This window comes from Pseudorasbora parva, chromosome 10 (genome assembly GCF_024679245.1).
Source record: "Pseudorasbora parva isolate DD20220531a chromosome 10, ASM2467924v1, whole genome shotgun sequence".
Taxonomy (NCBI): domain Eukaryota; kingdom Metazoa; phylum Chordata; class Actinopteri; order Cypriniformes; family Gobionidae; genus Pseudorasbora; species Pseudorasbora parva.
In genome coordinates this window covers 9,320,949-9,337,276 of record NC_090181.1, presented here as the reverse complement: position 1 = coordinate 9,337,276, position 16,328 = coordinate 9,320,949, and the positions used below count along the sequence as shown (strand labels likewise).

Genomic DNA, 16,328 nt, shown 5'->3' with positions numbered 1-16,328 from the left:
AGTTGTTTGTCATGTTTTAACAAAAGATTTATTGTGCAGAATTAATTAAAACCAATAAAAAGTGATAACCCACATTTTACCTGTAACAATCTGGTTGGTCAGGAAGTTACCCTAAAAGAGTGCTTTCTCACACTGTGTCTCGGGTTTTATACTCGACACCTGTGGACTTGTTTTTCTTTTTTTCTGTACATCCCACCCCCTTATTCTGTTTAAATGGATTGTTTTTCAGCCATTCAGAAGACTTGATAAGCTTGTCACTGTAGAAGCGTCACACCCATGAAATGCCTTGCTCCCGAATTACAACATTCCAAACTTTATCTCACTAAAAGACTGACTTAAACAGAAAATAATCTTCATTTAATAACTTTGTAATCATTTTTTACCCAAAAGCATGGTTATAATATAATAGAATGTGAGCTGTTGCATAAAAAAATCTGCTTGGTACTCAAATGTTTCAGTTTGTGACATCAGGTAATTCGTTGGAAGGCAATAGCACAAAAACACAGGTAATAGCCCTTAGGTAATGCCATATTTCATTTCAGTCAGGAAGGAAAACCAGACTGTGACAGAACACAGCATGTTCGCTGGATTATACTGTTGTTTTACAATGTTCAGTTAGCAAAACATATAAAGATTTTTGTTAAACGGTCAGTAGACAAAAACTCCTTAGAGTTGTGATCTGTGAAAACGATCTGGGACCTACAGTGTGTGCCATCGTAAAGTCAAGTCTATTCCTCATTTTTTCATATGACCTCTACCCTAACGAAGGTCTGTAGACAGAGACGAGGACTACACAAGTCTTGAATTTTACATCTCATTTTTTTTTTTTTTTTTTTCATTGCGTTACTGGAAACAGTATCTCCCCAGCCAACACGTGTATGTGGGGCCCACATGGGTTAAACATGGGTTACAGGGGTACAGAGTGGGCATGGGCTCAAAATGGGCATCTTATCTGGGGCCCACTTGGGTGAACTAAGTAGGTCCCACATGGGCAAACCCAGCTGGGCTCCACATGTGGGACCTAGTTGGTTCACCAATGGGAAATGAGTACATGGGTTGAAAATGGGCTACACAGCTAATTAATTTTTACCAAAAAGACAAGTGCAAACACAGTCAATTCCAAAGGTTGATTACATGGGTAGATAGCACACAAATATGCAACCTTGAAATAATTATTTTATTTTCACACTTTAACACAATGTGACTTCAATCTAATAAAAGTCTAAAAATTCCAACACAATTGCAATTTTACCTAATTTTCAACCATGAATGAATGTCACGATGGCCTATTACCGAAAGTCTCCTCCAAAGGCTGAATGTTCTCTCTAAATGTGCAACTCGTGGCCGGGAACCACAGAACATTTTTTCTATATATTATTTTGTAAACATAAGTCTATACATTTTCTTTTTTTTTTTTTTTTGAAATGCAAGTTATTTGTAGATAAATGTAACAAGTCATTGTTGTCCATTGTAATTTGTTTGTAATGTATAGGCCTACATTATTTATTTTTGTAAAGCAAGCTATTTATAAACTAACCAGAGTAATACTATACATTGTTTATTTTTGATAGGTAACTTGAAATGTGTTGCTGTGTTTTATTTTTGTGAAAAAAAATAAAAGAGAAGTGGTTGTTCTGTACATTGTTTATTTTTTAATGCAATTTCTAATTTGTACATTAAACGAATTCTTCTATACATATATTTTCCGGTCAAATTAAAATGTGTAAATTAAAATACTTTGGTCTATACATTACATAAAGTAGGCTACTTTTTACAACTATTTATACGGTATAATTTAGGTTTAACATCAGAAAGAACACACATTTAAATTAACAGATAAAACAGAAGACAACATTTGTATGTAGGCTACACTTTCATTGAGCTGAGTGGGAGACCATGCTGGTCCGGGATGGGCTGCACAATAGAGACCCTGGCTCAGCCAGAGGGACATCATCCGAGTTGTGTCCACTGTCTTCATGTTTGCTGGACTGAATCAGTCGATGCCATGTCATAAAAAGTACAACGCATTTGAATAATCAAAAAAAAAAAAAAAAAAAAAAAAAAAAAAAGAAGTAGGCTGGGCTACTTCAATAAAGTCTTGGACGTAAATATATAAATGTGAAAATGTATTGTAACGGTTACATTTAACATAAGAAATAATATGTTAACTAAACCATAGGTTAGGCTTTAAACCTGGTCATTGTCTGGTCTCCTGATGTCGCAGGCTTTGAAGCATGTTAAAATCCGCTCAAAATTCATAAAAAGCGAATAAAAAAATCTATTAAAAAAAAACACTATTTTGCCTCCATTTCTCCTTTTAAAATCCCTTCACAAACCTGCTGTCAGTTTTCACACACCTGCTATAGCTCATTTAATGACGCTTGGTTCAGTGTTGCCAAGTCTGGAATTTGGCTACTTTTACACTATTATTGCTGTGGGATGTTTGTTGCCTGTAGTCCACAGGTTTGATTTGGCTTTACCCTAGCAATATTTCAATCTCCCATCCGCCGCGTTTTGGCGCATTTTGGCCGTGATTCCGCAACTTTTTATTTGCAATTGGAGGGGTTTTGTTGTGTGGACCTGGCAACCCTGTATCTCGTCCGGTTTGGCTTTCGAAGCGCGCACATTGTCACAGCTTCTGTCACTTTGCTGAAAGACAGGATTTCTTGCTGACTGCCAGTGGATTCAAGGTAAGAACAAACAATTTCTAAACTGAAATGTTAATTAAAGTACATTGTTTTCAAAGCATAAGGTTAATCATATATTTTTTTAAGTTAAAATTTTAGTTAGACTTTAAATCGTGGCATTTTCCGGCGCCATGACCAAACGATAAGCATAACTGTACCCTATTATAGAAATAATCTTATTTTCTTATAATTAGTAGTATACAAACTGTGAATTATTACAAATATTTTGGAGACCTTAGCATTTAAATTGTAGGCTACCACTGTTTTCCGATATAAATCCCTCAATGGTAGTAATTTCTTAGTTTGTGTAAAGTGTGCACATCAAACTCCCAAATTGAAAGCAGGACTTATTTATATTTCCAATGTAATTATGAGACAAGCGTTCCTGCCTATGTGCTTCTTTTCCTTTTTTATTTAGTGTTAATTTAAATAACAAATGCACAAAAGATTACCAATATAGAAGCGTTATTTATTTTTTTGCCGTGAGAGGCGCCTTTTTAAAATGGTTTTCTGTAAGCAGTGAGCGTTTTGCGGGCTGTTTATGCGTTTATAAAGAAGCGCTATGAGCGCATGAACCAAAAAAAAAAAAAAAAACACCTCTAAGCAGCAAAGCGTCCGACGTCATCTCGTTTTTTAACACTCAAGAATACTGTTCCAAATAATTTACATTGGCTTCTGAAGGATTTGGTAATACTTGAGTCATAGTAATAGTTCGGATCTTCACTTAATAATTAATTAGGCTATGCATCATTCTAATTATTAATCTGAATGTAGTACTTCTCAAAGAGGTATGAAATTTTGTGTCATTGATTAGCTAATAATTAATTGAACTGAAAACAGTAGAAAAAAAGGAAATAAGTAATTGGTTATGTAAGAAATTAGGGATATTTCCCCCAAATATAAATCTCAAATTTCTCCTGAGTACCACCAGCCCTGCACAGTTTGTATGTCTCCCTCATCTATCACACCTGATTCAAATCATGAGCTCATTAGCAGAAACTGCAAAACCTGAAATGGGTGTGTCAGCCCCCTCCACCTTCAACTCCTTTAACGGGTGTTACTCCAGACCGCACCAGGACAGTTCTGCAAGGTGCCAGTTCTTCATTTAGAGATAAGACATAATGCTTTTATCCAAAATAATGAAATCCAATTTCTCAACTGTTTACATTTACTTTAGACATAACCGACTGTGTTTACAAGAAAACTTGATGGGTATAACTATTTATGATTAAATGATGACACAAATTTAGTTTTTAGGTAAACCATCCCTTTAAATATTGCCCTGTGCCCTTGTTTCTGTGTTTGATTGGTATATAATAAACCTTTGGAGCAAAAATGTTGCTCTTGTCACTTTTGTAAAAATCCACAGAAACCATTTGTGTATAGCAGATATTATATCTGATACCATTATTTTATTTCCTGAAAAATGTCAAAGTGCAGATAACTCCTTTTTGTTGGAATTGAATCTCACTTTAATGCTCTTTAAATATTTTACAGGAAGCTTGAAAAAAAATGTGCTTACAAACTCTATTACCAGAAGAAACGCTGAAAAGGCAGTGTCAAAGTGGCTAATCGGTGCCAGGGACAGGGGAGGACACCGCACTGTGAGGGCACGTGGTGGACAGCAAGACGGGTACACTGTAAAAAAATTTTTTGCGATTTTGTTATTTCAACAAATTTTTTTCAGTAGAGATAACTAGATTGTCCAGACAACAAGGCATTTTAAGTTTTCTTGTCCTCAACTAGACTGAAAGTTAAGTGAACAAGTATAATTGTTGTTTTAACTCAAAAACATATGTTGAAATAACTAAACTAGATTTTCTGTTGAATGAACAAGTATAATTGTTGTTTTAACTTAAAAACATAAGTTGAACTGTTCTGGATTTTACTCCAATTATACTTTAGTCTATTTATTTAACTACAGTAAACTAAACTTAATCTACTATGTGCAGCTGATTTATATACAACACTCTAATTATATAGATATGAGCACATTTATTTAACTTACCGTATTTAATACGTACCATTCCACACCATATAAACCAAGTCTTAATTCAAGGAGTCAATGAGTAAAGAGTTTTTGTATTAACACGGCTAGTGAAAACAGCGCCATCTGGCGGAGAGGATAATTATGTACATTCAGGAAATGCACGTGCTGTATGCGCGCGCCCCCGTATCCCCTCCCCCACCGACTGACAGACCAGACGCCATTTCCCTTCAATCGCAATGCTGAGCAAATGAGTAGTGTTTACACCGGCATAGTGTTTTATTTCATTAACAGTATGAAGTTTATAACATTATATTGTGGTAGGATGGTGTGTGTGTGTGTGTGTGTGTCCGTGCGCACCTAAACTTAGAGATATCTTTGACTCGCGGTGCAGAGCGGAGGATAGAAACAGGCGACTGAGGCGAGAGAACTTTTTCACAGGGAAATATTATAAAGTAAGTGTTTTATCTCATTTACCATTTGTTTTTCATAATTTATTGATTTATACCAATATGTAACTTATATGCTGTGCGCGTTTAAACGAGCCAAAATTTTTCTCTCAGGGGACACGACTCACCGTGCAGTGCAGACATGGAGTTTACTTTTAACCAAGATAACACAAAGTAAGTTACGTGTTTAACCTCATCTACAAAGTGTATTTATGACATTATATTGTTTTATAATTATATTTGTGTGTGTGTGTGTGTGTGTGTGTGTGTGTGTGTGTGTGTGTGTGTGTGTGTGTGTGTTGTGCTCCCAGAGCCGTTGAAATACAGAGTTCCTAACGTTACACGCTTTTACCTCGCGGGGTTCATGGAGCTCTCAACAACTCGCGCCGTCTATTTGTTCGAATGGTTGGAGGTGGACAGCCGTTTCACTATATTTGCTGCAATTTCTGGTAAATATTAACTTTATGAATTTAAATAATATCAAATTGTGAAATTTGAAGTATTCAGCCCTAATTAAATCACATTGAGTCATTGTACAGTGTAAACATTGCAACATGTTGTCAATAAGCCTATAAAATGTTTTTTTTTTTTTATGTTTTTATCTATTGCTCCTTGACAAGAAACTGAACTGGTTTACGGATCGGATGAAACTACATCTCGCTTCACTGCATGGTCTCTCTCTCAGATTGCCATCAGATACAGATAAGTTTCATGAAACTCCTTGAAAATTATTAAATGTGAGTTTGAATCGATACAGGTCAAATAAATAACTATTAAAGGGTAAGTTCACCCAAAAAGGAAAATAACCTCATGATTTACTCACCCTCAAGCCATACTAGGTGTATTCCAGACGAATACAATCGGAGTTATATTTAAAAAAAATCTAAAGCATTATAAATGGCAGTGAATGGCAGTCCAAATTTTTAAGCCCAGAAAAAAGTGCATCCATCCATTGTAAAAGTAATCCACACGGCTCCAGGGGGGTTAATAAAGACATTCTGATGTGAATCGATGGGTTTGTAATGTAAAAAGTTATAATGTAAAATATGTAGCTTCTGGCGCGATGGCCTTCCGTATTAAAGTTACGGAAAAAGTGTAACTGGCACGGCGATGTCGTCGGATGTAGAGGGAAAGAAAAACGCAACTGGCGCAGCGACGGCATCGGACATGGTGTAAAAAAAATGTAATTGCCGCGACGATGACGTCGGACGTGGCGTAAACCTTTTGAACTTCGAGAGGCATTACACTTATTTCGTAAGTTGAGGGCGGTCCGCCAGAAGCCTTTATTAACCCTCCGGAGCCTTCTGGATTATTTTTTATAATGGATACAGGGCTTGACATTAAGCATGTTCATGTGCTTGTCCGGAAAAAAGTTTGATATTTTGTGTGTGTGTGTGTTTTAAATATAATTTATTCTGAAGCAATATGCTGACCAGTATTCAATCAGCTTTGACATATTTAAATCTGCATATTTGTGAATTTTTTAATTATTATTTTTTACTTTATATTAAGGGCATTTCCCCTCTAATCTTATTAAATATAGGCTATGCTTCAGGTTTCATTTTATATTGTAAAATTTGATCTATACATTAATTTAAAATAAGACACTATAAGGGCTGTTACCAATCACATTAAATAATTTACACTGAAAAATTTAATTTGCATTAAATAATGTTTTGAAATTTGTATTTTTGGATAGACCAATAATGTTTAAACATCAAACCAAACCTCCAGTAGGTGGTAGCAGGTGGCCGTTTTAATGAGTGAGTCATTGAGTCGTTCATTCAAACGATTCATTCAAACGCTGAATCGTTCAGTAACACACATGTTGCTGTGACGTGTTGCGGTTCTGCTGTGAATGATTTTCACGGCTGAAATAGAACAAAACATTAAATATTGCTTCTTAAAGTGACTTTAAGGGAATGTTAATTTAAGTTAATGTTAATTAATTGTTTTGCTATGAACTGTCATATGAAGTCAGTGTCATTTTCAGTCGTGGTGGTATTCAGGAAAACAGGTCAAGTGTTTTTAATGTCTTCTCTAGAGGCTGCACAAGTGTCAACAGCGCGACCTTGTTATCATCAGTTCATTATATATTATTATCCACTATCAATCGCCACTTACACTAAATTAATGCAATCATTCTTGCATTTTGGTGATTCGCTAGCTATTTTTTGTTTTAATCAGGTCCATCGGGCAAGTAAAATTCTCTTTCACTTGTCCCTTCGAAAAATCCACAAGCGTTAATGTCGAGCCCTGGGATAGATGCACTTTTTTTCTGGGCTTCAAAATTTGGGCAGCCATTCACTGCCATTTATAATTTTTGGATTAGCCAGAACTTTTTTTAATATAACTGATTCAGGGCTCGACATTAACGCTTGTCAGGGACAAGTGAAAGAGAATTTTACTTGCCCGATGGACAAGGGCCTGATTAAAACAAAAAATAAACTAACGTTAGCGAATCACCAAAATGCAAGAATGATTGTGCATTAATTTAGTGTAAATGGCGATCGATAGTGGATAATAATATATGATGAAATGACGATAACAAGTTTGCGCTGTTGACACTCGTGCAGCCTCTCGAGGAGAAATTACAACACTAGAGCCATTTAAGCTGTTTCCTGAATACAATCATGACAGAAAGTGACTCTGATTTCATATGACGGTTCCATAAACATTACATTAACATTCACTTAGTCACTTACATTTTAGATGCAATATTGAGTGTGTTTGTTCTATTTCAGCAGCGAAAATCGTTCACAGCAGAACCGTAACAAGTCTCACAGCAACTGAACGATTCAGTGTTTGAATGAATCGTTTGAATGAACGAATCAATGGCTCACTCATTAAGACGGCCACCTGCTGCCACCTACTGGAGGTTTAGTTTCATGTTTAAACATACTTTCTAACATTTGTATTTGTCTATTCAAAACTACAAATCTCAAAACATTATTTAATGTAGTTGTGATTTTTCAGTGTAAATTATTTAATTTGATTGGTAACAGCCCTTATATTGTCTTATTTTAATTTAATGTATTGATCAAATTTAACAATATAGAATGAAACCTGAAGCAGAGCCTTTATTTAATAAGATTAGGGGGGAAATCCCCTTTATAAAAGGTAAAAATATCCTACATTTCAAATGATTCAATATTTTTTTTAAAATCACAAATATGCATATTTAAATATGTCAAAGCTGATTGAACAATGGGGAGAATATTGCTTCAGAATAAATTATATTTACAACGCACACACGCACGGAAAAACCAAAAAATGTCGAACTTTTTTCCGGACAAGCACATTTTTTATTTGGCCAAGTGAATGAACGATATGAAACAAGAATGTAATACACCTAGGATGGCTTGAGGGTGAGTAAATCATGGGCTAATTCTCACTTTTGGGTGAACTAACCCTTTAATATGACAGTGGTTTTAAATGTTGTTTTTGTTGCTTTTTTGCATTTGAATATTGCACTTTACTAGTAGATACAGCATGAAATAAACATGTATGAACATCAGAGAATATGTTTAAAGATACAGTACAATGTATGAAATCTGTATTGTCTCATGTAATCGCAGTGTTTCAACTGCGCAAACGTTAATAAACGTCAATAAATAGCTTTTAAGCAATGTCATGTCACATTTACCTCAGAAAAAATATTCTGTCAGCTAGAAAAAGTATATTTACTATATTGCATAGTTATTGTATTGCTGTTCTTTAGTATTTAATGTATGTTTGAATAAATATTTTATGACAGCACCACTTAAAATTTGTATCTGTGTCTCATTTTTTTCCAGCCAGATGATGATGAGAGAGACATTGTTCATGGGGTTAATGTAGGGCATCTTGACCATGAGTGAGGACATCAGACATGATAGTGCCTTCCCAGATGATGTTGTGGATGTGGATGTCATACTAGACGGAGATTGTGGTCATGGATCTAGAAGATGCCCTAAATGCCTTTGCCACACTGTTTGGGCTCGAGCTATGAGGTTATCCAACTTTTTATTTTATTTTTATTTTTAATCTAGGTTTAATGGTTGGGGAGAGCTGCAAAGCTGAAAAAAATGCAGTGAGGTAACACTGGTGCATATGTGCTGTTTATGCTCATTGATAAATGTACTGAAGCTTGAGAGCTTACACATTGTTAATTAAAATGAACTTAAATTAAGTTTAAATTAAAATGGTATAAAGCCAAATCAGAGGTGTTTAACAGTCTGTGCCGTTTCTTTTTGCAATTTTCTGAAGAAAGGAAATTTCAGACCTTTTGTGTGGTTGTTTTTGGTGTTTGTTTTTGCAATAAATATAAATGTGTACTGATATGTGTTGCTGTGATTTTAATTTGCTATAGGTTTTATTCTAAATCAAATGTAGTTTAAAAATCAATATAGTAATGCAATTAATACTTATTAAAGCAGCTTTGCAACCAACTAAAGTGAAGTTATGATGACTAGAACATTTAAGTTCAGAAAACTGAAGTGAAGTTATGATGACTAGAACATTTAAGTTCAGAAAACTGAAGTGAAGTTATGATGACTAGAACATTTAAGTTCAGAAAACTGAAGGGGAAGTTTTTATTACTAAATGGAATTAGTTCAGATAACTTATCCAAATAAGTAAGAGAAACTTAAAAAAATCAATGCAAAAAGATAACAAAATATATTAAGTTAAGTCAACAAATAATTTTTTACAGTGTAAATCATTTAAGACTTGCTTGGTTTTAAATGGTAATAAAAACTATAAAAAGATAAGAATGATAGTGCATATCAATACAAATTCAAAATTGTTTTTACCATTTGAGTGCTGTTACATACAGTGCAGATGAGGGACGTTGATTTTACTGATCTTTTTTTTTTTTCAATCATATATCACTCATAAATGATTAAATACAAAAAGAATAGTAGCTATTAAGATTGATGTGATTTGGAATGCCTGATAAAAAAATATGATCAGAAAATCAACGTGCCTGAAAATCTGCACGCAGTGTAGAGCGACCGTAACTTGTTACAGTGACTTGTCCTGGAATCTGTCAGCTCTGCATACCCACTTCAGGTCTTGCATAATCTCAGGTCTTCTATAATAAGCTGATAAGATGAATCAGATGTATTAGATGAGGAAGACATACAAAGGCTGCATCTGACAACTTATGCAGCTGACTCGTTGCCTCTCCGACCTATCGGCCAACGACTTAACAGGCAGCGCTTAGATAGTAAGGTACCTCACAAAACTGATTTCGGACAGACTTATGAGGCAGCACAATGGTTTAATGATCTACAACAAAACAGAAAGAGCATTGGTAACAGCATGTATTTTCTACAATACTAATTTCTCATTCTCAAATTACTTCAAAAGTGGTAAAAGTTGGTCAAAATGTACTTTTTTGCACAGCCAGTATGTTCAGTGCTGAGGGTATTTCAGGACAGATTTACCAACTTCTGTATAGACCAACTTCATGTGGGGTACCAAAAGGCTTTAAGTGTGAAAAGGGGAATAAAAAAAGTGGAACAATGGTTGATTTAATTTATTTTGTCTTTTCAAAGGGTCGTTGGGAGGCCGACGACAGAGGAGTGAGGAGCTGCACTGTTTTTTTTTTTTTCATTTTGTTTGTGAAATACATTATTTTTGAGTGTTCAGATATGCAATTTATGTCAAATTAAGTTTGTCAGGAGCTTCATTTTAATGTATACATTTTTTATTGTTGATATTTTTGTGTTATAAAGTTATAAATGTTATAATAGTCATATTTGAATTGTTCCTAATAAACCTTGATTAATAACGTAAATCATAAACTGGTTTCAGTTCATTGAATACCTTTAACATTTGAATGTAGTGGATTACATGTAATGTTTGTATTACGGGGTTTACTGTAAAATAAGGTAACCCAAACAGAAAATGTGCAAGCCCATATATATACCCGTTGTGGCCCATAAGAGCCCAACATTACACCTATCTGGGTCCCGTCATCAGCCCATATGGGCAGACCCATGTAGGCCCCAAATGGGTGCTACCTGAGTTACCCATGTGGGCCTAGTATGAGCCCATCAAGAGACCCATCTTCAACCCATCTGGGCTAACCCATGTAAGGCCCAAATGGGTTCTACCTGGGTTAACCATATGGGCCCGGTATGAGCCCATCAAGATACCCACCATCAACCCTTCTGGGCAAACCCATGTGGGGCCTCCATGGAAACTGAGGACAAAATTAGCTGGGTCCCAGTTGGGTAGCCCAGGTGGGCCCCAGATATCAGCCCATGTGCAACCCCTTTGGGCCCCACATGGGTGTGTTGGCTGGGTCGGGCTTCCTCAGATTCCAGATTTTTCAAAATATCTGGGATTACACTAATATACAGCTAAAAGTCCATAATTCTCTGTTGATAACTTACTATTTTTGTGTATTTATAAATTTACTTTTTTTAGTGTTTTGACAGCATTAAGAATAAAAGAACCTAGACTGTAAACTCAAATAAGTTGGCAAAACTAAAAAAACTATTAGGTAATCAAGCGGAACTTGCACATTTTTATTTTGTATTCAAACATTTTTATTGGTCTTAACTTGAAATATTAAGCTCATTTGTACATTTAACTTAATTATCATGTAATCTCAATTTAACAAATATTTTTAGTAGTAGTACTTAAGCTTGGCTATATTTAACTAGCTTATACAATAAATGCTAAATTGCTAAAACAATGCTTTGGTAGCATAGCAATAGCATATATATATGTTTTTTTTTGTTTTGTTTTTTTTACATCTGAGCTCATGCTCGATTCGTCACCATGATGGTACAAACTTTTTAGTTTATTCTTAGCTAAAAACACTTAGTTCTTTCAAAAATATATGTGCTCATTAATATATATTTACTTCTTTCAAGTAATAAAGTATTCTTGTAAGTTTATAATATGCCATTGAAAATACATACGGGTGAGGGGGTCGAATGCTGGTCGTCATGTTGCTCCTCCATCTTGAAAGTACATTAGCCAAAGAGGGACATACCCGTAAATTCAAGCTTCGCCTTTCGCATTTTTAACACTCGATGGCACCGTGTCGAATGTGAAGAGGGGGATTGCCATGTTAATCTAGGACTAAATCAACCACCGTAGGAGTTAACGAAATCAGAATTGAGAGGAACAGAAACTATTATTCCCTGGATGGTCATATACCTTTTCACCGCTAGATGGGGGAAAATATCACACAGTGTAGCTTTAAACTTGAACTCTGAGTTTGACCTACCCTGAGATGGGAAACTCTTTTTCAGAACAGCTGAACTGAGGTAGTTCATTCAACTCTGAGTAGCCTGACACAACTATGAAAAGCCATGATCAATGGAGCTCTGAAATTATGAATAGGTGAAAGTGCCTACTGCCAGTGTATACCCTCCTACAACAGTGCAGCAGTCATTGTCTTTTGATAGACAGACCTATAGTCTAGGTCAGCCAGGTGCTCATTCAACAAGGACCAGCTATGTCCAGCTGCCTACCTTTGCAGTCCAATCTCAACCTCATCCTCCAACAGGTCAGTTACATCAACCTGTAAGACAGTTGCAGTTTAACCCACAGCCCTTGACAGCGCCTAGTGTCCCAGGTGTACAGCCACTTGCCCCAGTCAATGTAATGGACATGTTGATTGCCACTTCATATGATATACCCAAACCAGCTCTGCCCAAATTTGATAGTGGTAGGGAGTCTGATTTTGCCTTACTGAAGATGGCTTTAGACAGACTTGTGGGTGCTCACACTCACCTCACAGAGCAGTTTAAATACCAAGTGCTTCTGGACCAATTGAAGCTGTGCCAAGTGCCTACAAATTAGCCCAAGCTTATATGCATGACCACACTCCGTATACTACTGCATTGAAGGCCCTCCAAGAAAAAAATGGGCAAGCCCGTCAACTTGTACAGAGTGAACTTGGAGCTATATTGAACTCTCCACTGGTCAGAGTAGGAGAGGCTGAAGCATTTGATAACTTTGCGCTTTCAATACATTCTCTTGTGGGCATGCTTCGTTCACTAGAGGGTGAGAATGGCTACAAGCTAAAATGTGGCTCACATGTAGACAGACTTTTAGCCAAACTGCCTGCAAGCTACCGTGATGGGTTTGTTGAACATTGTCTGAGCCGTGGTATACTAATCACAGGGACAGATTAAACATACACCCTGCTTAACCTATCAGCTTCCCTAAAGCTGAAATCCCAGGCAAAACACATCTCAAGCAGAGCAGTGGAGATGTTTCAAGAGCCTCAGAGAAAAGGGAAGAGAATTCAGAGTCAGCCATTATCTTCTGTCTACTACAACACCAGTAGTAGTCCAGATAAACCACAGCCTACCTCTCTGACTCCCCGTGCTTTCTCACTAAAGCCTAGAGAGAAGCCTAAACCTTATTGTCCATATTGTGACACACGTGAGCACTATCTCAGTTTGTGTTCCAAATTCAAGTCACTGACCGTTGACCAGATAGCAGAATGGCTTAAAGACAAAAGCTGTTGGCGTTGCGGACGCAACCACAAACCAGAGGCATGTACACTCAATGGCCCTCATTTATCAAAAGTGCGTACACCAAATTTCCAGCGTACACCTTGCGTACACCCAAACCCACGGTGATTTTGAGATTTATCAATATGGACGTTGGCGTACGGCACGCTCAAATCCTACGCCAGCTCAGGAGGTGGTGTACGCACGTTTGAGTTAGTGTGAAAATGCGCAGAAAAACAATTCCTAGCACCACAAAACGCACTGACAAGATATGCTATATTATGACCCACTATTAAAAACCATAACACCAACATTCAGTGTTTATTTTTTTGCAACATGAACGTCAATGTTTAATTTTTGTGACTTTACCAAAGCGTTTGATTTGTAGGCATATGTATTCCTCCAGTCGCGAGCCTGTGCGCTTTATCTGACGTTTCAGGCCCGCCTGGCCCGGCAGCTGCGCACGCACTGGGACTAAAATAATTCAGACTGACAAAATAATAAAAATGACCTTCTTCTTTTAAATAATAATAAAATCAATAAAAACGACATTATTCTTCTGAATAACAAGCATCATTAAGAATAATAATCATAATAATAAGAATAATAATAATAAGAAGAAGAAGAATCTTACAAATTGTCATGTAGTTATTAATGTGAATGAATGGTAGTACTCCACATCACATCATCATCACTATTGTACACCCCAATACATGTGCCGTGATACGAAATTAAATGCTAATTGTTTCAAAACGTGCTGTAAAATAATGCATTGTGATGGTAATTTATCCTCCAAACAGCTATTTAAACTGCTGGAGTGCGCTTCTCAACCTCCTAAGAGTACTCGTAATTTGGGTCCATATTTTGTTTTTGTAGGTGCCTTTAATCCCACTCTTTAAAGTCCCAAGTAAAACAATTTCGTTTTTTTTGTTGTTTTTTTTCTCACTTCCCTGGTGATGGTCTCGATGGGCGCGTCTCAATCATCTCACTAGTCCACTAGTCAGGGCACTGATCAGGGAGTCAGCCCATTGACTTATGTCCTAATCAGTGCCCTGACTAGTGGACTAGTGAGATGATTGAGCGCGCCCGATCTCCACGTCGGAGAAGTTTCGCTTCTTTGCCGTCTTCTGTTTGTCCATGGCGTAAAATGAAGGTGTGGGAGAGGCGGAGACTTGAATATATAGGGGCGTGTTATTCTAATGACGATCGTTTTCAGCCGCCACATTTATCAAGGGCAAGTATTGCGTACACCTGGATTGCAGAGGTGCGCACAGTTTCATAAATCAGGCGGTGAGAGGAGTGTAAGCATAATCTTACGCCAACATATACACCAGTTTCTACGCAAGATTGATAAATGAGGGCCAATGTCCCTGATGTTCTCCTTCTCTTTTTCTGGAACCCCTCGCAGCCGAAGGTTCCATCGCTTCGAGTATCTCTCCAGGTCAGCTAGTTGAGTTTCACGTTTCGATTCGTTGCTCTCCGCGTTGTAACCGAGAAACTAGATGATCAACCATCACCTTCATAAATGGACTGCATTTATAAATGGACTGCATTTATATAGCGCTTTTATCCAAAGCGCTTTACATTTTTGCCTCACATTCACCCATTCATACACCGACGGCGATGTCAGCCATGCAAGGTGCCATCCAGCTCGTCGGGAGCAGCTGGGGTTAGGTGTCTTGCTCATGGACACTTCGACACTTGGTCAAGTGGAACCGGGGATCGAACCACCAACCTTCTGGTTTGTAGACAACCTACATGAACCACTGAGCCACTACCTTCATATCCTTAACTTCGGCAGAAACAAAATCCACTGTCTTTTTCAACCCCTCAATTTTCATCACGTTGGCACTTTCTCAATTTCTCAAGGGAATCAGATCGCTTGTTGATCAGTGACGAAATTGATGATAACATCGCAACCACATCTTCCAGAGTTTCCATTTTCCCTTTCTTAGAGGCCGGTTTAATTGGAGTATCAGGAAGATGAGTTGAACAAAGATCAGTATTTTCAGGACTGGGATCAGTCACGGCAGAAAGTGCGTAATCGTGCATATTTGCAGACCCATCCATCAGATTTTTTGCCCGATCTTTACGTTTTTCAACGCATTTTGGCATGTTTAAACCACTGTATCCTTAACAAAAGCACATAAGAAATACGTTGTAACCAGTTGAAAGTAGACAGTTTATGTGACTTATAATATATTCTTGTCAACAGAGCTACTTAAAGTTGTCTTAACACGCCGCCATCTTCGTTTGAATGTATTTTCATCCACCGGTATGATAGAAATGACGTCATTATGTAAAGACGTTAAAAAAAACGGTGATCCGTTTTTTTTTTACCGGATCATTGAAACTAACTGTCCGAAAGAACCGGTTCGCGGAAAAGAACTGAACTTCCTATCACTACTTCCCTCAGATCCTGAAGGGGCGGAGCTAAGGAGCGAGGAAAGGAAGCTAGGAAAGGAAATGAGGATGCACAAATAAGAATTGGGAAGCACCCCTAGCGTGTTAGTTGTGTTCCTTCGGTAATGCTGGCATTTTTTTGAATAATAATGACGAGTGCTTTGGTTAACCGAAATAATAATTTAAGAATATGATTGTTTTATTGGGATAGTTATGGAGGTGTGTACAGTAATTAACTGTATTTTTTAATGGTTTAAATGTATATGATTCGATTAGCATTAGCCGGTGGATGTGCTCTGCTTTACATGTAAACGTGCCTTGTGTGTGTTTTTACAGT

The 16,328-nt window shown here is 36.9% G+C and overlaps 1 long non-coding RNA gene across 1 annotated transcript; it reads left to right on the top strand.

Annotated features, from left to right (window-relative positions):
- Positions 1–4,886: 4,886 nt before the first annotated feature.
- On the top strand, positions 4,887–7,147 carry LOC137090551 (uncharacterized). The gene is made up of 4 exons (XR_010907891.1): positions 4,887–5,129; positions 5,238–5,297; positions 5,435–5,572; positions 5,744–7,147. It is a non-coding gene; the product is annotated as an uncharacterized lncRNA (long non-coding RNA).
- Positions 7,148–16,328: the final 9,181 nt, after the last annotated feature.